Source organism: Pelodiscus sinensis, chromosome 4 (genome assembly GCF_052426305.1).
Source record: "Pelodiscus sinensis isolate ZL-2025 chromosome 4, ASM5242630v1, whole genome shotgun sequence".
NCBI lineage: Eukaryota > Metazoa > Chordata > Testudines > Trionychidae > Pelodiscus > Pelodiscus sinensis.
The window spans coordinates 115,224,061-115,251,110 of NC_143055.1; the positions used below are offsets into that span (position 1 = coordinate 115,224,061).

General features: G+C 41.4%; 1 long non-coding RNA gene across 1 annotated transcript; it reads left to right on the plus strand.

Moving 5' to 3' along the window:
- The first annotated feature begins 14,760 nt into the window (after positions 1 to 14,760).
- LOC112547768 (uncharacterized) lies at positions 14,761 to 24,715 on the plus strand. Its single transcript, XR_003091582.3, has 3 exons — positions 14,761 to 14,903; positions 21,466 to 21,547; positions 23,672 to 24,715. It is a non-coding gene; the product is annotated as an uncharacterized LOC112547768 (long non-coding RNA).
- Positions 24,716 to 27,050: the final 2,335 nt, after the last annotated feature.

Here is a 27,050-nt window from a genome sequence, read left to right on the forward strand (position 1 = left end):
TGATTTCTTTCCCTTCCTAAATAGTTTTTTTATGAAATTTGGGGGGAGGGGGAAGGAAAGGCGAGGGTAAGAGGCAGGGAAAAGGTATCTGAACTTTCTTTGTATTAAGAGGAATGAAAACTGGGGCTTCTTGGATCAGATTTTGGTTTCAGTCAGGCTGATTTTAAAACATACAGAGTAGCTCCTACATTCAGTGGAGTTGCTCTGGATTTATTTGGGAGTAAAGGGAGAGTAGAATCTGGCGCTGACATATATGTAAGATCACACAGAAAGTTGGTGCCAAAGGCAAGTTCAAAAATGAGATCACACCAGTGCTCACTCAATAATGAATCCGTCTTCAGGGAATCCATCCGAAAGTACTGAACCTCAGTTTTCCTTTGGGCAAAATAGGACTGATAACCACTTAGGACATACATGCACCTGGCTGTGGACATCATAAGGCCTGTACATATCCAGATTCTGCTTAGTTGAAACTTTGTTACCCACATTTCAGAGATGAGTGAACTCAGCCTCTGAAATGTTATGTCTCTGTCCTGGGAGGAACTGTGGCTCTGGATTGCTCTGTTCACATCATAAGGCACGATGGATTGGGAATATCAAGAAAAACTGGCAAAACACAAGGGCAGCAGGAGCCCACAGGAACCTGGGCAGGGGAGGAAAGAGATAATTCACTCCCCTTCTCATCCTGTTGCACTGTCTTCCCTCTTAGGCCAGTCTTATCAGTGGTCTCTCCTTTCTGCCTTTGCTACACTATGCACAGCTGATGCAGGATAAGCCTTGCCCCAAGAGCCCGGGAAAGAGTGGTTTTACAGCCTCTTACAGTGGTACTGGCCTGACACTGAGGGGTGTGCGGGAGCAAGAGAAGAACCTTCAGGTCCAGCCCCCCATTCTGGAAACACCCCATCTTGGCACCCCATCTATTCTTCAGTCAGGAGCACCCAGTCCCCTTCATACACGCAAAAGAGTCAATACCTGATTCCAGACTCTTGTGTACGTAGTGTGGATAGCATGATGATTATAGCTGATGGAGGACCTAAAAAAAGAATTAGGGGTTTGGTACAAACTTGTGCAAACACATGTCCTAGACCTGTGACTTGCTGTTGACACTGACCTTGGGGCAGGTCACGTAGACCCTGAGCTGCAGTTTCCCCATCTACAAATGTAGTATAAAAGTAACCACTCCTTGGGCACTAGTTGTGAGATGTAATTAGCATTTCTTGGCTGTATTGGGAGTGGCATTTGATTGATGCCTCTCTTAGGATCAGGCCCCAGGGGTGTTTCCAGGTCTGCTTTTACTTTTTGTTCTCTCTTTTTTAAAACTACAATTGTTCTTTTGCTTAAAAAAAAAATTCACCTACCCACCCAGCTAGTGGAAAACTTTTTATTTAAAAGTTGCATCAAGAAAACCAAAGCTGCCTGTGTTTATACTCACCTGTAGAAGGAAAGCTTTTGTGGTGAATAGTTCCCCATCTGTTAATGAAAGCATGTGTATGCGCCTAACAAACACTTGTTCCTCCCATCCCCCAAAATCTTGAGTTTGTTTATTAGATTTTGTCCTTAGTATTATGTCATAATTTATTTAAATTCCCCATGTGTGTTTCGAATGAATAGCACATAATGAGCTGGGAAATGTTACATTATGATTAAGAAGTCGGGGTACTTGCCCTAACTTTCAAGGTCCTTTGGAAGCGAACATTCTTGTGCCAAGAGAACGACAGGGGCATCCTTTAAGAAAAAAGGAAAAACAAGGATTCAGGGAGAACTGGGCCACTTAGAAAATTTGGGGAGGGTTGCGGAAAGACTTTCCAATGAGAGCCTTGAATGACCTTCTTTTCCTCCTAGTGACAGTGCTTTCCAGATAAAAGGCTGTTTTCTTTTATTGAAATCGAAATGTGCCAAACATTGAACCGGCTTTGTAAGACATACATCAAGAAAGAAAATATTTCACTGCAATGACATGACATGACATTTTAAAGCAGATAACAAATGACATCTTGGCAATAACACCAATTTATTATTCCCTCTCTTCTTCTATCTTTTTGCCACAGCGGGATACCACAATCCTTTTAATCATGGGACTGCGTTAAATAAATTTTTACTAGAAGAGAGTATAAAACACCTCTTGTTGTTTCCTACTTTCCTGATCCCACCCCTCCAGCTGTCCCACCATAACACGTAAAGACAAAGGCGGTATTAAATTTTGCATTATTTTATTCAATTTCTGATCCAATTACATGAGAGTCTTCCATCACTTGCATAAGTGCATGTGCTACAGTGTCAGCTACTGCACATTAATCAGGTTTTTTTTAAAGCCAGCAGACACTGGTGCTTAATCATATTGCTCAAAAAAGTGGGACAAGAAATAGATGCAAATGAACAGGGAGGAAGCTCCCTTTTGTGTAATTGCAGCAGGAAATGATTAGAGTGGGTGGCCTTCCAATTAAATCTCAAAAGGCCTGGAAATGCATCAAGTTGCTGTTGTATATCGTGCCTGGTCACATAACAACAGAGAGAAGTGACTATTTCTCTTCTTGCTTTAATGTGTCAGTGCCACTTACAGCACTGAATCAGCACCTTTCAACGTTGCCCCGGGCACTGGCCTCCTTGTTGAACTCCTGGATCTAATAGGCCACTAAACTGAAAAATGGCTAGCCTGACACCTCAAATTGCCTTTTCAGCAATGCGAACTGTTCCCTTATTGCTATACTTTCTTAGAGAACAAAACAAGACCTCGAATAGTGAATGTTTCTAGCTAATGGCATTTGTGGTATGCAGCTCCTTGCCGTGAAGTCTTATTGTGCTGTCTGTAAACCAGAATGCCATTGATTTAGTTGAATTCAGAGCTCATTTCAAGCCCCTACCGTCCATCCAAAATACCACCGCTGAAATAATCTTCTGCTGTTCTCACAATGTTCACCTTTTCATCATTTCACTAACTTCCTTCCACCTTTTACAACAGCTGCAAGAGTTGTGCCCTGCCTTCAAGTTCCTGATCTGCTCCCCTCTTGCCTTTCTCTCTGTTCATCTTCTTTGTCCTCTTGTTCCTTTGCTTCTCCCTCACCTCTCTCCTAATCATCCAATTTGTATCTTCACATCTGCATTTGTGCCTTCTTCCATTCAGCCTTTACATTTGGAATGGGTACCTTTCTCCTGTATGCCAAGCCAACATTTCCTTCTTTTTCTAATGCCTCAAAAAGCTTCTCAACAACAAACCTTTCAAGCTTGCTACAGCAAGCTTGACTTCTTGTGCTCACATTAGCAGCAGATGTAGCATGCTGTTATTTTTTAATTTGTACTAATAAGCAGGGGAAAAAATGTTGTGGAACTCAGCCACTTTTTGTTCAACTCATACTTTCTGTGTGACTTTGGGCAATTCACTTCATTTCTGTGTTCCTCAGTTCCTCATCTGTAAAATGGAGCTAATAATACATCTTTATTTCACAGGAGCATTGCAAATATAAATACATATTTATGATCCACTATTATGATAGAGGTCACGTAAATATCTAGATAAGATACAGTTTCTGATTTTGTGACCTTGTACGTCCAGGGCAGAAGATTGGAGCTTGTCATATTCACTTGTCAGTGAAGCGGTAGGGCTCCGTGTGCTACTGTGATCTGGTGTCAGAGGCTGCTCCCAGTTCTGGGACGTGCCAGGCTATGAAAACAAGGCTTTGTTCATTCCAGCCTTCATTTCAACTAGAATTCTTGAAAGGGAAAAAATAGTAGGAAAGCAAGGAGCAGGGGCCACAAATATTCAGAAGGGCCAGGTTCAGCTTTTGAGAGTAGTGAGGTCAGGGTTTACAGTGGCCCATGGCAGGCAATAGATCCTAGAACCTTAGAGCGCCACCACATCCATGTTCTTGCTCTTACTACAAGTCTTTTTAAGTAAGAATCCACAGAGAAATTGATTTGATGTTTGGGTGATGGATTTTGTTTTGTTTTTGTGACTTTGAGAGTAGTTGCCAGGGCTAAATGAGGTCTAGCATTCCTAAATTATTAAGGCCAACCCAACTGGATTCCAGTGTAAGCAGATAAAGCAGCGCTGCTGCTGAGTTCCAGTTTTAATGTCTGCCACCAGTCCTTGTTCTGGGGTGGGCAGGGTCGCTGTGCTGAAGAGATCCGAGTGCTATAGGGCACTGTTCCCAAATGTAATGCAGACATAGAACCAGCTCGTTGGGTAAAGTAGATCAGCACAGCTCTAGTGAGTCTGTTGAAGCTAGTCCATTTGCCCCAACTAAGGATGTGTCCCTGCTGACTGAGAAATACTACAAGCAGATGTCAAAGGAAAAGTACTCTGTAAAACACTTGGGAAGGGATAACAATGCTTTTCATTCTTCCCTTCCCTTCTTAAATTGTATATGACAGAAGCAAATAAGCCATGCTTCAGCAAGTGTCTTAAATACTGTTGTTTCCCTAAAAGGATTATTACACTGTGTGAATTCCCATTTCCAGAGAGGTAACTGCTTTCACAGTGACTGCAGCTTAATGTTCTACACGATAGAAATCAGATATTAAAAATGCAAAATACTCCACCATAGAAGCAGGCTTTTGATAAACAAATACCTGCCTTCAATGAACTGATTAACTGAGCTGAGTGATAAACTCTCATCTAATAATGCAGCCCAACACACTGTGAAAAAACCTGCAAAGTAATAGTGATGTTGTAAATGAGAAGGATGTTACCTCTCTGAAATGAAGCTGCCAAAGGGAAAGTGTCAAGCCCATGGTTTGTTCATCACAAAAAAATATGTGAATGCTAAAATACATTAACTTAAATACATTTTAGAAGGCTAACTTGTTTGGGTTAGTTTCAGATCTATTTCCTAAATGCATTGAAGCCTGGGGAATGGTGGATGCTTTGCATCAACTGTAGGCCCAATCCTGTATAACCATGAGGTGAGTAGTGATGTTGTAGTCTATGGAACTGCTCACAGTCACAAGTATGTATGCCTGGTGGTAAGTTGAGGCAGGATCAAGTCCTAACGGCAGCTGGAATGTTGCTGTGGTGAGTCTTATGCTCCAATCCTGCAATCAGCTCTGTGCAGAAGTCGGTACCAGAGTTCCTGTGCCCTTGTGAAGGTACCAGGTTATTGTTCCTGCAGATCCTTTAAACTCGGGGACAGAAGTCAGGATCACTCTGTGGAGTGAAGTTTCACCTCCCACCCCATCCTGACAGCAACTGAGGAGAAACTTTACAGAGAGATCCTGTTGGAATCCTCCTTCTTCAGGGTTTGCTGCAGGAGCTGGCATTCTAGAACTACATTATACTAGCTCAAGGGTGTTGTAGTAAAATTTTTAGCACTCTTGATTTATAGCTAAGTCAACATGACCCGTGCTGGAACTTCTCATCCAAGATTTCAGCCCCAGCAAAAATGTTATTTTGTTTTTAATATTCAGGCAGACCAAGGGGCTACTTAAAATGGCAACCGGCCTATAAAACAGGGCCAGATTCCGCATCTCTTATACCGTTCATCCCACCGACTTCAACAATATTACACAGGAGTAGAAACACAAAGATTGAGCTCTTTGCACAGAAATTTCAGACATTTGGCAGGCGTGATTGGTATTTAAGAATGGCCATTCACTTTTAGTGTGATGGGGTGGACTTCCCACACTAGTCCTGCCAGAGCTGAGGTAGGTCAGGTGGTCCCAGTCTGGAGGCAGCTAATGAAGGACAGGCTCACCTGTTTCGGAACAGGCAGGGCCTGTATGAAGCCAGGCAGCTGGCTGCAGGGGCATTGCTGTTGGGAAAGACAGCAGAGAAGCAGGGTGCTGTGGTGCCCTGAGTGGTGGGAGTTGGAGACTAGCAAGCCCAGAGAGGGGGGAAGCCAGACATGTAGGTTCTGCTGCTAGCCATGAAGGAGTGGCAAGGATGCCAGCCTGCTGGGAGGTCTGGAAAAACTGTGAATTCCTTGGAAGGGGAGGGCTTCAGTGATTCGGCTGGAGGGGCACGCTGGAGAAGAAGCTGCAGACCCTACTCAAAGAATTCTACTAGTTGTAACGGTTAAGAGAGAAATCTCAAAATGATGGAAGAAAAATACAATAAGGCTTTGAAAGGGTACGTGTAGACTACATCCCTCTTTTGACAGAGGGATGCAAATTAGGCACTTTGAAATTACAAATGAAGCCAGGATTTGAATATCCCATGCTTCATTTGCATAATCTTATCATGGCGCTCTTTTGAAAAAGCGCTATTTCGAAATTGAAACTCCAGGCTAGATGCGGTTATTTTGAAAATAGAAGCCTTTTGGTTTCACGAGGCATACCTGCCATAAAGGCTTCTTTGTCGACTGCGGCGCATCCAGACTGCCCCGATCCGCCGACAAACAGCTGATCGGCAGAGCGGGGCAGCCATTGAAATTTAAATGAAGCCACGATTATTTAAATTGCAGCTTCATTTTCCTCTGCCGATCTGTCTAATCTACATGCCTCCATTGACGGAGGCATGTAGTCTAGACACACTCTCACTGATTGGAACCTTATTTCACCAGTAGTCCCATTGACTTCAGTGGTCAAACACTGAGCAAGGTACAACTCAATAGGAGTAAGGGCAGTAGAACCTGGCAGTACATTTTAAAAGGAGATTGTTAAAAATTCTACTTTAGTTACCTATTAATTCTATGGCCCCTGTGTCTGCCATACCATGTCAGAAGGCATCATCACTAATACCAGAAGTAGAGGGAAGCCTACCTGTCAGCCTATGAAGGCGCAAGTGTATGTGTGTGTGTGTGCATGTGCGCCAGGGAGAAGTGGCGGGAGGGGAAGCAAAGGCCCAAAATAAGGAAAACAAACATTATTCAATGAAGCAACCTAAACTGTGGTGGAACACGTACCTTTAGTATAAATACCTCTTCCAGAGTAACCTGTTTCATGATTATTATTTTTTATAAAATTAATAAAGATCAGCAATAAGAACAAGGGAACACCCAACTTGTGTAGAAACAAAATTTACTATCTAGTGTTGGTGGTAGTCAAGACAGTGCACAGACATGTTCACAAAAGTCAGTGAGAGGCTAAATGTTGATTTTAATGGAAACAGGCGCAGGCCTTCGGAGAATATAGGCAACGGGAGCAAGATTTTCAAAGGAGTTCTGTTCCCAGTCAAGTACCTAAACATGGGCTAGATTTTGAAAGTCATTAGTTTCCAGAGGCTCCCACTGTGACACTTAAAGCGAGAGTTTTCAAAATGCTCCTTATTCAAAAAGCTTCCCTCTTTTGAAAATCTGGCCACTTATGTTGGTTCTTAAATGGGAGCTAAGCACTTTTGAGAATCTCTCCCTAGGAATCGTATCTTCCATTACATTAACGCCCCTTTATATCCCACTGCCAGCGCAAATTAGAATTTGGCCTTGGGAATTTGGATTAAAGTAAACAATTTAAATTTGTTCATCTGATAGTATGTTTGTGGCTTTCATTTAAAATGATGTAATTTAATTTTTTTGAGGAGGGAAAGAAGCATTCCATATTTAAATGTACTGGAACTTTCATAATGTAATTTATCATTTCTGTCAGCATAAAATATCCAATTATTTCTTTTGCATAATGTAAAAATCTTAACCCTCCCAGTAAACTCAAACATTTTAAATTTATGGTACATTTGAATTTCAATCATCTTTGATGCAATATTCTCTAGTTCACTGCAATATAAATGAGAATAAAAGCTACTAGGTAGCTTATTTTGTAGGTCATAAATTATATGCAATGTTCACATTTTAAAAAAGAACCCCTAAACATCAAACATGTCAGTCAAATGTGATTTGAGGTATTGAGTTAGGAAATTTGTTGGCTTCAGGTGAATTCTGGGACTATTACCTCTTAACCAGTCATAAATTAACTTGGATATCTGAGCTGTGGTCACAGCTGGGGTGTTGATTAAATCAACTTAATGAACCTGTTTTCTTCAAATGGTACTTCCAACTGTGATGCTTCTAATATTTTGTTAACTAGCCATAGTTGTATTTGGACCTCTCACAGAAAACACGGTGCTTGTAGAAAGGGTTTTGGGTACTCAGTTCAGACCCCCCATTCCTCTGACTCACTTCTGCACCAATGCCTCATCTCTGGGTGCTGGCAGAGGTGCTGTATTTTGGATGAGACATGAAACTGAAATTCTAGCTCTCCGTCATTAAAGTTCCTCTCTGGAAACTCATTAAAGTTCCTCCCCTCCACCAACAGAGGTGATTGGTTCACAGCTCTCTTCGGAAAAGCAAAAGCATTTGACCCCATGTCTTGGCCAATACCTCTTGTGTTATCATGTTCTAATTGTATACCTAAAATTCACTGGGCAGTTTCAGTTGACTATCATATTCTTCAACACTGCTAAGCAGTTTCAGTGTTGCACTCCCCCGGGGGGATACATCTTACTGCTTGGTGAAGTATTACTTGGATATAGCTTGTAAAGTACCCTAGTCCCTTGGGGAGAAAGATACAAATAAAGGTCAATGTCATTCTTTACCCCATAGTGCCTTTTCTCTCCATTGTGCAGAGGATAAATTTCAAACAGGCTGCTATTTCTTTAGGCCACATTTCAAATGGGTTAGTGCTTGGTACAGTAGCAAATCAATAATTGTTTCTATCCAAAACATTCTTTGCAGATACTAATATTAATTTAATTTTGAAAGGCTTCAAGCTGGCTTCTTGGTTTGGCAACAACTAGGAGATGTAGTTAAAAGATTAAATGAAGAACAATGGCAAGTTCTAACTCCTAGAGCTATTGGAATTTGGGCATAGATAACCTGTTCTCTTGAACTTTAAGACCAGTGAGACAAGTGATCCTGTTCCTCTGCTGGTACCCTTTTGTTTCTGTCCATATGCATGTGCTCTTGGGATATGGGAGACTTGCTTTAGTTAAGATGATGAGATAATAAGTGTGAAAAATTGGGATGAGGTAGTGGGGAATAATAGGAAAAAACCCTGAATATCAGGACTGTTCCTATAAAACCAGAATATCTGCTCATCATAGCTTTAGTTGACCCTCCTACATCATGAAAGTTACCTTTCTAATGGATGAAGAAAGAAGGGAAATGGTTTAAAGGCAAAAGGTGGGAGGCTATATTATTCTGTTAGTGCTGATATTGACTCACTTTTTATAATGTGGGCAGTGCACATTGAAAACTGATTTTTCAGAGCAAAGTTCTCAGGGTAAGCACTGAAGGATTTGGCACCTAGAGCAGGAAGGCATCCCCCTTTGTAAAATGGTTAGCCACTTACCTGCTTCTGAACATTTCACTTGCATCTGACCCTTGCATTAATTCCAGAGGAACGTTAATGGATGATAACAAATACAGTGGGAGCAATAGAATGTGAAATGGTTAAAGGACTCTTTCAAACTCCTATGTTGTACAAGCAACAGCCACGTAGATGCAAACAGTGTGGTGTAGGGCATTATAAAGTAATCATATCTCTTTAATCCTACCATTCTCAGGTGTATTAAGTGGCAATAATGACAGTACAAATGTAATATGGTATGTGAGATTGAGAATTTGGATAAGCCCACTACACAAGCAGATGTCCCTGGTGCAGCCCAGTCTGGTTTGTTGAGGATAAGAATGAGTGACTGCTATGAATCACTCTCTTTTTTAATAGTAATAGATTTCTGTCGTCTTGGTTTAGTGCAACTGGAATACTGCTTGCTGTCTGGGGCCTTTTACTGTAAAATGACCACGATTCAAAGGAGGGCAACTAAAAATGCAAATAAATTGGGGATATGATGCATAGTGTATAGATTTTGATGGAATATTCTCTCTCTCTCTCTTTCTTTCTGTGTGTAAGAGGAAATACGATACTTTTATATGCATTATCTTGTATAATAAAGAGACTGAATGCTTGGAGCCTGTTCAAAAGCCCAAGAAAATAAATGGAAAGATTCCCTTTGTTTTCAAAGGGTTTTAGCTCATATCTATATGTAGTACATATTGTCTGAGGTAGGTAAATTCTATACCCACATTAAATAATAAAGGCCTTTATCAATGGCACAAGGAAGTCAAATTACTTATTTAATAAAGGTGATGTAGAAAGTCAATGGGAACAGTACTTTCAGCAGCGGAGAAATAATGGGAAAGAAAGGAAGAAACATTTTTCATTTGTTTGCTTAGTACAATTGAGTGGCAGTTAGAAAATAGCTTAAAAAAAAAGAAAAAAAAATGACCTAAATATAGAAACATTCAGGACCTGTAAAAGGGCCAGATTGTGTTCTCGCTTGCACTGAATAATTCTACTGAAGTCCAGAATTGCTCGAGAGTAAATCAAAACAGTCAGTCCCAAATAGAAGTTTCTACAGATAGGCCATTTAGTCACGGAAGAACCTGCATCTTTGCTATTAGAAGTTTATGGAAACAGAGGAGAGAAAATACTGGTCTTAGATCATAGTTCTTCAACGAGCTCTGTAAGAGGTGATCTCCTGCTGGAGCCCCCCTGACTTCTGCAGTGAGCTCCCTGCTGGTGCATGGCTTTGCTTGTGAGGAGTCCTAACAGTTGCCAGAGTCTTCCCATAGAGCTTTATAGCATTTTTGGAAATTTAGTTTTGTTAGTCTCATGGGGTATGTCTACACTACCCTCCTAGTTCGAACTAGGAGGGTAATGTAGGCATACCGCACTTGCAAATGAAGCCCAGGATTTGAATTTCCTGGGCTTCATTTGCATAAGCGGGGAGCCGCCATTTTTAAAACCCCGCTGGTTCGAACCCCGTGCAGCGCGGCTACACGGGGCACGAACTAGGTAGTTCAAACTAGGCTTCCTAGTTCGAACTACCGTTACTCCTCATTTCACGACCTAGTTCGTACCTAGTTCGTGCCTAGTTCGTGTAGCTGCGCTACACGGGGTTCGAACCAGCGGGGTTTTAAAAATGGCGGCTCCCCGCTTATGCAAATGAAGCCCGGGAAATTCAAATCCCAGGCTTCATTTGCAAGTGCGGTATGCCTACATTACCCCGCAAGTTCGAACTAGCGGGGTAGTGTAGACATACCCTTAGGGTATGTCTACACTACAGCGCTAATTCAAACTAACTTAGTTCGAATTAGTTAAAACTAAGCTAATTCGAACTAACGCATCTAGAACTAAAAACTAGTTCGAATTAGCATTTTGCTAATTCGAACTAGCATGTCCACATTAAGTGGACCGTGAACCGGGGTTAAGGATGGCCGGAAGCAGTGCCAGCAGGGCATCAGATGAGGACTTAGAGCATGGAGCTGCTGCCTCAGGCTAGCTGAGGGCTGTGCTTAAAGGGACCCGACCCCCACCCCGGACAGACAGTTCTCAGGGGTGCCCTGCTTGCAAAGCAGTCCTGGCTTGGAGTGCCCTGAGTGCCCACACTGGGCACATCACAGCACTCGGCCATCAGACCGGCTGCACTTGCCGCAGGCTGCCATCTGGGGAGAGAGGGCAATTGGGGAGCTGCAGGAGAGCTTCCACCCCCAGAAGCCCGCAGAGCCAGCCCAGTCCTCCACATCGGGGGCTCGTACCCCATTCCTCTCTCATCTCCTTCCACTTACCCTTCCCTAGCCCCTCTTCTTGATGTACAAAATAAAGAAAACGTGTGGTCAAAAATAGAATCTCTCTTTATTGAACAAAACTCGGGGAGACTGGGAAAAAGAGGTGGGAGAGGGGAAGAGAGAGGCTGGGAGAGGGGAGGGCAACTAAAATAAACAGAGGTTTGGAACATGTCCCATATGAAGAGAGGCTAAAGAGACTGGGACTTTTCAGTTTAGAAAAGAGGAGACTGAGGGGGGATAGGATAGAGGTCTATAAAAGCATGAGTGGGGTGGAGAGGGTGCATCAAGAAAAGTTCTTCATTAGTTCCCATACTAGAAGGACAAGAGGACACCAAAGGAAAGGAATGGGTAGCAGGCTTCAAACTAGTAACAGAAAGTTGTTCTTCACAAAGCAAAGAGTCAACCTGTGGAACTCCTTGCTGCAGGAGGCTGTGAAGGCTACAACTAGACCAGAGTTTAAAGAGAAGTGAGATAAAGTGATGGAGGTTGGGTCCATGGAGTGGTATTAGCCAGGGGGTAGGAGTGGTGTCCCTGCCCAAAGTTTGTGGAAGGCTGGAGAGGGATGGCACGAGACAAATGGCTTGGTCACTGTCTTTGGTCCATCCCCTCCAGGGTCCCTAGGGTTGGCCGCTGTCGGCAGACAGGCTACTGGGCTAGATGGACCTTTGGTCTGACCCAGTACGGCCATTGTAAGCTCAGGGCTCAGGGTCGGGGGTCTCAGTGGACCCCCTTGATTTTCATGCACACCTGCTCCTGGGTGGCCGGGCTGGCAGCTCTCCTGGCCTAGACGGCCACTTTCCTGTGCTTAGTGCGCAGGTCGTGGACGAGGTCCACGATGTCTGCACTAGACCAGGCGGGTGCCTGCCTCTTGTGGTCCCGGGCAAGCTCCCGGGAGCCGCCAGCCTGATCCCGGGAAGAGGGGGAGGGCTGGGGGGCATCGGGTGGCTGGCTTGAGCCGTGCCAGGTGCAGGGTCTGCTAGCTGAGTGCTGGCAGGCTTGCACCTGGCACGGGCATTGTAGCCAGCCCGTGCCCCTTTAAGGGGTCCGGGGCTGGGAGGGGGGCATAGAGTTTCCCTGGTGTTGGCCAGAGTGGCCACCAGGGAAAGCTGGGGAGGGCTAGCCTCCCACTAGTTCGAATTAAGGGGCTACACACTCCTTAATTCGAACTAATAAGTTCGAACTAGGCTTAGTCCTCGTAGAATGAGGTTTACCTAGTTCGAACTAAGCGCTCCGCTAGTTCGAATTAAGTTTTAAGTTAATTAAAAATTAAGAATTAAGAATTAAGAATTAAGTTCGAACTAGCGGAGCGCTAGTGTAGCGCCTATCAAAGTTAATTCGAACTAACATCCGTTAGTTCAAATTAACTTTTTAGTGTAGACATAGCCTCTGTTTGACACATAGGCTATGTCTAGACTACATAGCTCCGTCGATGGAGCCTTGTAAAATAGTTTATTCAGAATAGGCAAAGAAGCGGAGATTTAAATAATCCCCGCTTCATTAAAATAAACATGGCTGCCGTGCTGTGCTGACGATCAGCGGATCCGGCACAGTGGGGCAGTCTAGACGTGCTGTGGTTGACAAGGGAAGCCTTTGTCGACCACTCTGGTAAGCCTTGTTTCACTAGGCATACCGGAGCGGTCGACAAAGGCTTCCCTTCTCAACTGCGGTGCGTCTAGACTGCCCAGCTGTGCCGGATCAGCTGATCGTTGGCACAGCGTGGTGGCCATGTTTATTTTAATGAAGCGAGGATTATTTAAATCCCTGCTTCTTTGCCTATGCCGAATAAACTATTTTACATGGCTCCGTCGACAAAGCCATGTAGTCTAGACATAGCCATACTGTGTTTTTTACAACCTCTCCCTAAGCCTTCAACTTTTATCAAATTCCACCAACAAATACATAACTGAAAGTTTCATCACAGTTTCCCTCTGTGTCATCAACTCTAGCATCAGGGGTTTCCTTCTTTGTCCAGAAAGCTTCCATTATATTTTCATTCTGTTGTGACATCTCCAGATAGCCATTCTCCCCTACACCTCAGTGCCATGTGCCTTTGAATATGCTAATTAAGGCCATTGAAGGACGCACCACCATCACCATTTTTAAGAGGGGAAAATAATCAGTTCTACTTAGATATATGCCACTGTTGTCCTTAAAGTGCAGACAACCTAGACTTATACGTGAAACGATATACAAAGCAATACTATATAGTCAGAGCTATATAGGGCCTAATTCTCCTCTCTCTTACACCTACATGAAATCAGGAAGAATTTAATGGACTTCAGTAGTGTTCAGAAAGGTGTAAAACTAACATGCAAGGAGAATTAGGTGCCAGCTTGTGGAGATTAGAGGAAAGATCATAATAGTCTTACTTGACATTTTGTGAACATAGCTCAGTTCCGTACATTGCTCCTTCAGATATCTGCACTTACATGCATGAGCACACACTCATACACACAGAGGACTTGACAGGGTGTGAGTCAATCTTTTCTCAAAGTCTCTTACTAAAAAGATTGGGTTAATCTTTATGGTCAGGTTCAAATTAATCAGGAGGAATAGAGACACTGGAAAGAAAAAGAAAAGACAACCTGCCTTTGAGAAATCCTCAGAGACATAGCAATGGACATGTAGCTGCCCAAATGCTGAATGAAAGAAAGAATTTGCAATGGACTGAACTCTGCTTCTGCAGCTTTGTTTTCTGCAGCTCATGAAGTATGTGACAAAAAGCACTAGCTCTTTGCTTTATAGGTGAATTGAAAATTAAACTCTGAATTAAGTGCAAACATGTGCTGAACATCCCTGTTGGAAAGGCTATGTGGCCTGTTCAAAGCAGAAATAAATGTAACTACCTTATTCCAAATGATTTTTCTCCCTTTGTGAAATCTTCTTGGCACTTTCTATTTTTTTCTAATTTTTTTGTCCCATCCAGTGTGACCTATGGGTCAGATTTTATTTTTATGTGGAAAAAACAGTGCAAGGGCCTCAAATTTCCACATGGCTTCCCTTGTGGAATTTCTTTTTCTCGCTTCCATTGGAGCAATGCAGAGTTTGCCTTAGCCCAAAATGAAAGCAAAGGTTTCCTCATGAAATCCATGTAGATCTCTGTGGATGAGTCGGAGGTCTCCACACCTATACTTGGATTCCTTCTCTAGTCCCTCTTTCCAGCTCTGTGGCACTGTGGTTCTAAATGGATTTTCATATTTGTGATGACATAGAATGATGCATTCTGGGAAATTCTATGTGACCCAAGATGTGGCAGAAGGATTTCAGAGTGCAATAATAATAATAATAATAATAATAAAGAATTTTAGGAAGAGGAGTTAAATTTTATTTCTGTGGTGAATGCCTCACAGCTTCATTAGTAGGGAAATAATATTCATTGCAGGAATATGTCTTTTACAGCATTAATGAAATGTAAGTAATGCTTAATTGCTTTTTTGGAAAAATCCTGACCAAGATTGTCATGAAAGTGAAAGCTTCAGAGATGTGTGCTTTCAGTAGTTTCAGGAGTGGAGAGGGGGAGGAAGCCAATTTTTGTAAAACATCTCATGTTGAGCATGAAAAATCACTAGTTAATTTGAAAAATCTCAGTGCATGTTTTCTGAGCTTTCAGGCAGTCTCTTAATGAAGGGTTTCTTCTTCTCTTTTGCAGCTTCCCTCCTCCTGATACTCAGGTCTGACTATTCCACTTTAGGAGCACTAGATGGAACTCCCATCAGCACTGTGCTATAGATAAACCCGATCACACTCATGTATAATTTTCATCAACTATAAGCCTCACCTAAATTGTGTCTCACCCCTAAAAATCTGCTATGATACCCATGCTGGGTGTGATCAGCAGTAGCTAGCATCCAGACCCCCCCCCCCCCCGAGATGCTGTAAATAAGGCTACGTCTAGACTGTGTTGCTTTTCTGGGATACCAAAGGTATCCCAGAAAAGCAATGCCACGTCCAAGGAATGCATCCACTTTTTGGAAAAAAATTTCAAAAAAGCGGACGTGCTCTTTCGCCATTCCAATAAACTTTGTTCTATGAAGCATAAGGGATGTGTCAAAAGAACACTTTTTTTCTGAAATTTGGTGCCATGTAGACACACCAAATTTTGGAAAAGCCTCTTTCAAAAGTAAATCGGAAATTACCACAAATTGGGTATCTTTTTCTGATTTAACACTGTAGTCTAGACGTAGCCTAAGTGTAATTCCTTTTAAATCAGTGTAGCTATCCCAACTTTCTTCACTTGAAGATTTGGCCATAGAGCTCTGAATCTGAATCTTTCTATAGCTGTTGTCACTGACTAGAACTCCTAATATCTGGTTAGCAGGTTCTGTGCAGATAGAGAATCAGTTCCACAGCTGATGTAAGCTAATGTAACTCCACAGAGTAGAAGTCAATGAGCTGTGTTGATTTACACCAGCAGCAGACTTGGCCCACTGATATTAACCACAGGAAATCAGGAAGGCTGTTCTGCAGGTGCACTCCTTGCACGTGAAAAATGTCACTGAACAGCAATTGTTAACTGTGATTAGGAAGAGCTCAAGAACCTTAGGGAACAGTAGTTTATCAGGCCTGTGCATTGGAAATATAGATGTGAAAGGGAAATTATGTAACTGTGTTTTATTTTGCCTCTGAGTGTTATGCTGTGTTGGTTTTGGGTGTTTTATGAAAACATTCTTAAATACTATACAAAATGCTTAAGTTCTTCATAATTAAGCTTTGAAGAAAAGCAAATGCAAAAGCTACCAATGTAATGCAGAGCTTGCAATGCAAGCAGATGTTGCTGTTGAATGAACATCTTCCATTGTTTAGCCCCTGGCTGCAATGACTGCCATACAAGAGAAAGATGAGGAAGTAACTTGGCATGCTGTGGATGCTGGGGGACATAAAGTATGCTAACCAAATAGTTGCAGATCCTCAAAATGTAGTGCCTCTAAGCATGCTGGGTGGACTTGGTTTTTAAATGTAATTAGAGTGCAGCTCGCTTTTGATAAACATCATTTCTCTTTAACTGAGATTATTTACATAAATTGGGAGAAAATAAGGTGGAATTGATAGTTTGTGGTTTAAACACAGCTTTGCTGTAATACCACTTGTCAAGATAAACAAAACTGCATGATAATAAGCTACCAAATACTATGCATGATAATGAGAGAGGAAAAAGCCATAGGGAAATACTGTGAGAGTCTCTGTTCATGATGCTCTAGAAACACACAGGACAAACACACACCAGACATGTATCCTCATTACAAGAATTGCAGCTGTGCTGCCAAGGATCTCAGGATTCTGTAAGCACTTTGCTAACATCACAGTCTTAAATTGTTCTGGCTCTCTGTTTCAGGCAAGTTTAACCATCAAAATGGGGATTCCCTTTGTGTAGACCTACTGTAGGGACATTCAAGGGGAATGCCCATGTATTTCACCACTTCTTAGCTATATGAATGTCTCTTTGGGGTTTGGTATAGGTGGATGTGATTTAAAGAAGCGCCGAGGCTGCTCTCAATTATGTTGAGAACTGGGAAAATGCAAAGATAGCTCTAAAGCTTTCTATGGTTGTTTGTCACTAACTAGAACCTGTAATATCTGGGGTATTTCAGGTGTGTTCACTGGAGCTGTGATACAAACGACAGTGTGATCCAAAATATTTATTTATAATCAAGCATCCAAACTGAACTGATATTAAGTCACTTTTCATTGATGCTATTTGCAGGGCAAAGAACTATTCCGTGAGAGTAAGAATAGCAGAATCAGATCTATAAACATTAATTTGTCCATTCTCTGAAACATTTATAATATTTAACAGTTCGAGGAAAGGATTTTTTTGGTAAAAGTGCTAGCAGCTGATTTCCTAACAAAGTACTGAGTTTGGTTCTTTGTTATGAGTTGAGTTGTGATATTTGTTATTGACAAATATTTTGTCAACTGCCAGGCATTTGTACAGTTGCTTATCCCAAAAGTATTGCATAAGTGATCACAAATTAATTTAGGGCAAATTTGTAGCAAAAGTGAATTTTGTGCTGTTTCCTATTTGTCATTCCTTAGTCTTTAGGTGAAAGAGCTGTAACCATCCAATCAGGGAACAGAAACAGCAGTATGAGACTTAGGTGATTACTCTCTCTCCATGCTAAAGAATAGTGAATATTCAAAGGGCGCAGTCTTTGACTGAGGGTAATATCTCAGAAGCTGAAAACTGTTCATACAAAAATAGCACTCAGAATCAGAATTGGAGGATTGGGGTATAGGAAGAAAGGGTTACATTGACATATAATTTACATAAAACAATGATTAAATTGTCCAGCTCTTGGCTGCAGTTTGAATTGCTGTGGGACATCAGTAAAATGTTGAACATGTAAAACCCTACAGAGAAACCTACACTCTATATACTCTTCCTCACTAGCTTGTAAGCCCTTGTGGGCACAGTGACTAGAAAAAAAAAAAGCAGGACAGATTCCCTCAGAGGGACATACAGGTGACAAGACCTGTAGACTGATGTATTAGATTAGAAAATTTACAAATGGCTCGATGGGGGAAGGTGAGTTGTGCTCTGGGGGCAAGCAGGAAAAAGAAGCAGTTTAGGACAGCCAAAAGAAAGCTGCTGAAAAGGAAGAATGCAGCCGTGGAGCTGTGTTCCTACCAAAAATTGGAAGTTATTTTGAGAAGACCTTCCCCAGTGACTTGCTTTGTATGTTAGAGCTCAACTTGTATATTATGCTCTTTTTCATCTATCTTTTATTTATTTTATTTGAATTTTAGGTCCTGTTCCTATAAACTGCTCCATGCAGGTGTATGGGTGCAGGGGTCTGCCTCCATGAAGCAATTTGCAGCATCAGGACCTTACATTATAAGCTTTCAGGACATGGTTGTGGCTTGCTGTAGCTTTAAGCAATTCCTAGGATAATGAAATCTAATCCAGACTGACACCTAGTATGTTAGATTATAGAATCCTGTTAAGGTCAAATCCATTAAGATACTGATCCATAAAATAAAGCCTAAAAATTGCCTATGTAAATTAATAAACTGAGGTTATTTTTGAAAACAACTCCCTCAAAAAAGTTAATTGATCAGGTACCTAAAGTCAGTTTTATATCCACTCATGTTTGTTTCTTAACCACAATCTTTATTTTCAAAATCTCACCACAGAATTCAGTGTTTCACTATCTGAAAAATGTAATGTGATTAGCATCATGGGGAAGTGATATTTATTCAGGGAGCAGTTGATGCCTTTTTATTTAGAGCTGGGGCCTATTATTACCCCAGTCCGTCTTAGACTTACATATACATTTAACTATGAGCACAGGAGTAGGTACACTGACCTCAGTGACTATATATTAAATCTTTCATTTCTATGGCAAACTTGTCATTTTGAAAAGATGTAGTTGACTTAAACACACTTTTGGATTGACCCAATATATTTGCTGCATTGTAGGTGCAGTTAAGTGGTACCTATGAGACACTAAGGATATGGCTATTCTTCTGCATCTAGCAGGAAGCCTCCTAATCTGGGTCCACAGACTTGTGTTGGTGGGACTCCTCCTTGCCCTTCATCACTCTAAGTTTGAGAGCTCCAGCCTGAGGTGAAATATCTACTCAGCTATGATTAGTGTGTTTGCACCAGTCCAGCCGCCAACACAAAAATCTATGGACCTGAAGGGGAGGCAGGAGAGTGAAGGCTTGCTCCAGTTGCACTTTGGACATACCCAATAGGTCGTACACTGTAGGATAGTTATGACATTGGATCTATTGTATCAATAATTGACCATGACTTTAGATGCTTGGGAGTCTTGTGGACCTAGGTGATGTTGCACTGAACCACCAGGTAACAGGGAGTGTCTAGAGAGCACCCTTCTGTCGGAATAAGCTACACAATTTGTGCTAAGCAAATTGCATAGCTTATTCCGAGTCTAAGTCAAAAGAGTTTATTTTGAAATTTGCCACTGTATAGACAGCACTACATTTCAAAATAAGGCACTTAACCCTCGTGGAATGTGGGACGTTGAATAGCGCACCTGTTATTTTGGGTAATAGCGAGAGCTTTTAAAGACGCGGCGCTGCTATTTTGGGATACAGTACTTACAGTATCCCGAAATAGTAACACAGTCTAGCATACTTTTAGAGAGTTTGGAGGGAGGCTTCTAGATGCACGGTAAACCACAGATCAATAGAAAGAGGAAAGAACTGACATCGGGCTCTCCATAAATAATTAGGTGTACTTTCGCAGGGTATGTCTACACTACCCTCCTAATTCTAAATAGGAGGGTAATGTAGTCATACCGCAATTGCAAATGAAGCCCGGGATTTGAATTTCCCGGGCTTCATTTGCATAAAGTCGGCCGGCGCCATTTTTAAATGCCGGCAGTTTGAACCCCGTGCCGCGCGGCTACACGCGGCACGGAGTAGCTAGTTCGGATTAGGCTTCCTAATCCGAACTAGCTGTACTCCTCGTGGAATGAGGAGTACTGCTAGTTCGGATTAGGAAGCCTAATCCGAACTAGCTACTCCGTGCCGCGTGTAGCCGCGCGGCACGGGGTTCGGACTGCCGGCATTTAAAAATGGCGCCGGACGGCTTTATGCAAATGAAGCCCGGGAAATTCAAATCCCGGGCTTCATTTGCAATTGCGGTATGACTACATTACCCTCCTATTTCGAATTAGGAGGGTAGTGTAGACATACCCGCAGAAAATAATGCATTCAGCTGCCCATACAAAAATATGTTTTGTACAGTTGATTTGCATTATTGGGATTGCATAGGTAGATGTGGTACTTGTGCAGACTGAGTATACATTTAATCGGTCACATACACGTGCAACTACTGTAGATACATGTGCAAATTATGCACAGTTGCATGTGCAGACATCTCATCATCTGCCCTTAAGGTGTATTTCCTAGTTAGTTTATGAACTTGGATCTACAAGGTCTACAAATACTGCAATACATGAACCAGAGATCATTTTAATTTTGGGCAGCTTTGAAACACAAGCATGCTGAGCTACAGAAGCTGGTCTGGCCCTGTGCAATGTGGATTTGATCTCACTTACTAGTAAGATGGTTTAAAACCACTGTGAGAGATCAGAATAAGTTCCATAGTGTCTTGGAATGAAAGACAGGCTTTCCACATTGTTGTTGGCTCCCAAACAGGCGAGAGTTGCATTTGTGAATGGTGATGAACTGGTCTCAACATTATTTCAAACAAATTCAGATTCCCAAGGCCACTGCTACTACTTCGGTCTGAACATGAATACGAATATCTGTCTTATACTCCAAGCATAACTTTTTGCTGTAATATGTATATAGTTCAAGGCCTCAATCTGAATTTTTTTTAAATGGGTGGCATGCTAAATAATACAGGTGACCTGTGAATTCTGACAATGGGGAGGCAGCACTGAAAGGTTTTTACCTCCTTTCATGACAAAGAAGGGGTTTGGATAGAGTCTTGTTGTGATATTAAAAATCTTTACCTGCCTAAGAACTAGAACAATATTTACTGTACACAATAAATATTTGTAATTTTTATGTGGTGGTTTTCAAATGATATTTCATGTCTAGTTTTATTTTGAGTTATTTTTTAAAACTTCAATTCCTCATGAAAACAAGTTGTGTAGCTTATAGTATTACTCTGGCAAAATGATTTCCATAAATAAAGCAAGATGCAATGGAAGGGAGCACATATAAAGATTAATGCATCCGACTTTTAGGCTTATAGTGACTAACTGTAATTCCTGAGACTTAAGTTATTGGAAAGAAAATCTCTTATGGAAACAGGCGACAAATCCAAAACTACCTGAGCAGCATGAGCAAATTACTTTCTCTTGACTTAAAGAACTGTAGTTTTATAGCCATTTTCCTTGAGTTTATTGATTGCATACACAGTTTTCTACAGTGACATAATGCATCCAGGTTTTAGAGACACATAGGATAACTAATGCTTGTGTCATTTGTCAACCTAATGTAATCAGTGTGTTCTAGTGTTGCCTTCATCTTACAGAATTTCAAGGGGAGTGTTCCCTTCAAATCAAATGCCTCAGGCATGAGAAACATAAGGAGTAGGATGATCTAGTGGAATGGAGGTGAGTACATATCAATTCTAGTTCTTCTCAATTGAATGCAATAAAGGAAGTTACCACAGGCTTCTGACATCTTTCATTAAATAAATGTAGCCTGGATTATAAATAATGAAATTTCAGTTGGAAAAATATTCCAGAGTTTGAATGGTTATAAGTGTATATAAAACTCTTAAAACTGTGTTTAAAATAACAACAACAAAAACTTCCCGAAACTGGAAATCTTGTGAGAACAGGTTTTCATAGCCTTTCTTTTCCTTCCTTCATTTAGTTAAACTGGAAATGATGAGAGAATAGCTTCCCTGGAAACATGTTGTCACTTTCAGTTTCAGTCCCAGCAATAAGGAAGAAGTGCAGAATAATGCAAATATGTAAAATAATGTAATGTACCATTTTACCATTTTCAAATAGAAGACCATCGAATCAACTATTTTAGAAACATGCTAGTTAAATGATGGAAAATATACCATGAGTTTGGTAATCAATGAAACATGACAGTCCTGATGCTTAGTGCTAAATGCTTCAGCAAATGATTATCACTGCCATAGTCTGGGATTTTCAAAAGAGCATAGAGGATTTAGGTGCCAAGCCTCCTTTGAATTTTAATAGAAAACAGGTGCTTTTCTTCCTTAATCCCCTTTAAAAATTCCTGCTGTAGAATTTATTAATATGAATAGTGCTATTGACATTAGTCACTCACCTTAAAAGATTTCTTATGTAAAGGTGATTATGCAGGACTGGGTCCTAAATGAATGTTATGTCAGTGAATACAACTATTCTCCTCAACAATTTAAAACTAAATGCTTATCAAACTTTTGTTATCTTCAGCAAAATCCAACTCAAACCAAAGGTTTGGTTCTGATTTAGTTGTTTTGGGGAAAGGCTTGATGGAATTCTTATTACATTAAATCAACTAGCTGTACTTAGGAAGAAGCATAGCATTCATTTGTACAATATTTAAGTAAATTCCTGTACTTGCAAGCTATAATGTTCTTCTTGCAATCTATGGCTACCTCTATACTGCAGTCTTCTTCCGCAAAAGCTTATGCAAATGAAGCACAGAGTAGAATATCACCACACTTCATTTGCATAATTAATTAGCAGCTGTTTTTGCACAAGAGGTTTTTGTGCAAAAAGAAGCTGTGTAGACAGCTTCTTTTTGTGCAAAACCCCTCTTGCGCAAGAGCCATTCTTCCTCATTTTTTCAGCCCCGGCCTCTTGCGCCCCTTCTTCCCCCAGTCGCTGGGGAGGGGAGCCAGGGCTCCTGGGCCCTCCTTCCCCCCTGCAGCCAGACTGGGCCTCTTGGCCCCACCCCCACCCTCAGCCTGGGACTCTTGGCCCCCCTCCCTCAGGTGGAGAAGGGCCAGGAGGTGCAGGTCATGTTCTGAGCTAATGGGGGTAGCAGCAGGGAGAAGGGAGGGAGGGAGGAGGCTGGGTGGCTGAGGAGGAAGGGGCTGCAGGATGCAGAATGATGTGATGATGTCACTCTGTTGTCTCGCAAGTGATATATTGAAAACCTGCAGCACAGAGTTGTGATTTAGAATTGGGTTACAGAGGGACACAGACTCATGTCCATGGAGTCTTATGACACTTGGATCTTTGGCTGGCATATTGAATCATGAACCCAATTCTGCGAGCTGCTAAGAACCTGTTCTGAGGCACCAAAGCCCAATATCCTCCAAAGATATTAAGACACCCATTAGCTCCCATTGATTTCTACTTTGTAGGTTTACCATATTTGAACTTTCAAAAAAGAGGACACTCCTGAGAGGGAGTGTATCTGTATTGGTATATAATACAGTATAACACATTAATACAATGTGAGTTGGTAACCCTAACTTCAGGCACTTCAATATTTTCAAAGGCCTGACCCTGACTCGGAACACATCCTAGGACTGGGCATAATACAAGATATGGAGAATGACACTGTATAGTTGTGATTATGTTTTCCCATGTGCATTACTTTGCATTTATCAACATTGATTTTTACCTGCCATTTTGTTGCCCATTCACTCAGTTTTGTGAGATTCCTTTGTAGCTTTTTGCAGCCTGATTCAGACGTAAGTACTTTGAGTAGATTTGTATATCTGCAAATTTTGCCACCTCACTTGTTACCTTTTTTTCTTCCAGGCCCTTTACGAAAATGTTGAACAGAACTTGTCCCAGAACAGACCCCTGGGGGACACCGCTATTTCCCTCTCTCCATTCTGAAAACTGACCACTTATTCTTACCCTTTTAATCACTTAGCCTTCATCTACAGTAGGACTTTATTTTGAAGTAACTCTTCCACGGCTGAATTTATAAGTGCAGTGTCCACACTATCAAGCCCAATATTTTGAAATAATGGGCCACAGAATTAGAAATATGTACTTCTGCTTTTCAGCAGGAGTAACACTAACTCTGAACTAGTTATTTTGAAATAATGATAGTGTGAATGTGCTGGTGCTGCTATTTCGAAATAATTACTCCCCAGAGTAATTTGAACTAATTACCCCCTAGTGCATGCTGTGGCTTTAAGTCCGAGGTAGCGCATCCGCATTAACAGACCCTGCCTCGGACTAATTTTGAGGCTTCCCCATAGTGTGGACACACTAGTTTGAATTTGGTAAATTGGCAGTTAAGTTGAATTTAGTAATTTTGAAACACTTTCCTAGTGTAGACATGGCCTTATTGAGGGCTCTCTGGAATAGAAAGACAGAAAGATTAGACTTTAGAGGTAAATGAAAATATAGTTTCCTAAATCGAAGACAGAAATGAAATTGGCATAATGTGTTAGCTCCTCTTTTATTTTTTACTCTGTACCATTTTTCTGTTTTGCTTTACATATGTGGTTTTCTTAATGTAAATTTAAATTTTAAAATGCTCATTGTCCCTGTACAAAGGCTGCTATTCCCGTGTTATCAGTTGCCTGTGATATCTCCTGTGTTATATCCACCTGGATAACGAATTCTGGGTTTTCAGTACCCATAATCCCTTTTAAGAAGCATAGCAAAGTGCTTTTGCAATTTTGCTGTGGTAAAACTCATCTATCATACTTGTCTCAACTGTGTAATCTGTCATTACTGCATTGTGAATTTATTTCCTTGAACTCCTTCACTCTTTAGTGTTTTGCACTTTGTATTCCTAAAAGATTTATGTATCTCGCTTCTGACCTCCACAATAGGATAACAGGTATTTAAATAAAATTATGTAAATAACCATAAGAAGCCACTGTTGCCATTTATTGATTGGAACGCAGATAAAACAGAAGTAATAGGGGGGTTAGAAAATGTGATAAAACTGTCAATGAATTAATAAAAACATGTCAAGAGTAAAACTAGTTAATCTACAGGGAAAATCAAGCACGTGGCTATATGGGACAATAAAATGACATGTTTGTGTCAGAGATGAACGGTCTGTCTGACCTTATCCAAGATATGGAAGTACATCTGAGACCAACCTTCCTTCCCATAGGAAAAAAAAAAACAGCTAGGAAATAGTTTTCTTGGTATCATTGTGTTGAGGTGAAATGGAGGAGTTGGTTGGTTTGCCTTCCATCAGAAAAGGGTGAGGACATGGCCTGTAGGGATCCCAAGATAAAATCCTGTGCTTCTGAGATATCAGTGGGTGGCTGTGGAATTAGCAGAGAAGAATGCTGCTCCCCTGTTACTCCCTGTCTCTCCATTTGTAGCTGCCTTAACCTTTAACTCTAGATGGGGGTGAGGAATCTCAATTCACAAAGAATTTCAATGTACATATAGGAATGTACATAAGACAATGACAGGTCAGAACTGTCTTTCACCAGGAATGTCTTGAGTGTGGGAGGGTCTGTGCTGCAAAGCAACCCTGGCTTTGGCTGTGTCTAGACTGCAGGGTTTTTTCGAAAAAAGTAGCCTTTTTTTGAAAAAACGTTACCTGCGTCTAGACTTCAGCCGCGTTCTTTCGAAATTAAATCGAAAGAACGCGTTTTTTCTTTCGACGGCGGTACTCCTCATTTCACGAGGAAGAACAGGGCTTGAATGCAAACAGGGCTTTTTCGAAAGACAGCATTCAGATTGCCTGGGTGCTCTCTTTCGAAAAAGCGGCTCACTTTTTCGAAAGAAGAGGTTGCAGTCTAGACGCTCTCTTTCGAAACAGGCTTTTTCTAAAGATTCTTTCGAAAAAGCCTCTTTCGAAAGAGGCTTGCAGTCTAGACGTAGCCCTAGAGTCCCAAACCTCTTGCCCAAATCTGTTCCTCCACTACTCAGAACCTCAAACAGGTGAAGAATACCTGATGGGCTTCCCTGGAGAAGGAGGGAGGAGAAGTGGTAGCACCAAGGTTTAAATTTCCCTTTGGCAAATATGGGATGACTTTTGCAGTCTTCTATCCCATATTTGCATATCTTAATGAATATCCCACAGCGAAAACAATAGAGGCTGGTATACAGCATGCTCTCTGTTTGTGCTATGGCTACCCATTTCAACTAATTTTGCAAGCTTCTCCAAGCCTAGGTGTAAGCTCTGAATCTCTTGCCCATGTTGTTTCTCACGATCTACCACTAACATCCTTGCCCTCATGCCAATTGTGATTATCTCCATACTTTTTGAAAGGTGGTCACCAGGGTATGGCAATTCTACCAGGTTGGTGAAGGGGCTGGTTTTGTCTTGAGAATCCAGTTCATTCCCCCTTCCCAGTTCTAAAACAGGTACTCTGCTAAGGCTCTTTACCATGAAGCAAGGCAATCTTGCTCAGCATTGTCTTCATTACAAGTTAAGGTATTTTTTAATATGTTCGCAGCAGTGTGTTGAGAAAGAGAGTTGAATGGAGGAGATGATCTGCTAACTGAGGACGCAAACAGGCAATACGCTTGACCTCAGCCAAAAGGCCACATCCAGATAACCCTTGGTAGGGTTATCTACCTACAAATATTCAGCATCATGGGCAATAATTTAACAGTGTGTGTATCCGTACTTGCCCAATTTGAGTAAATGTACTGTAAGCAGATTATAGTGCTGTTTGTCATCTGTGGTTTCAGTATTTATTTATTTTGATGCAGTTTGAAAGCATCTACCCCCAAAAATAGGCACTTGTACATTATATCTCAAGTGTTAAAGTAAAAGTCATCCAAATATGAATACATATTAGATTATCCTAATAAGCCACAATAAAGTGCAATTAAGTGTGCACAGCATCATATAATTGCCTCAAATATGCCAGATGAAGAACACAATTCCCACTTCAAGGGGCTTTTAGACTAAAGGCACAAGAGGGAACAATACAATGCATAGCTTAATGAATATCACACAGGTGATCACTAAGTGGTGGGCCATCGCAGCTGCTATCCTACATGATGGAATGGGGGCAATTTCAATAGCTTTCCATCTACTTCTATTATTATTCATAAACTCAAGAGAGCCCGTCTCTAACATTATGGAAAGACAATGGCAACTATTCACTGCCACTCCTTTGCCTAAGAGGCTATTTCCTCTATATGCAGCAATGGTAAACAATGGGAAAAATTCTGAGGTCCTTATTCAGTCTTTACTCAT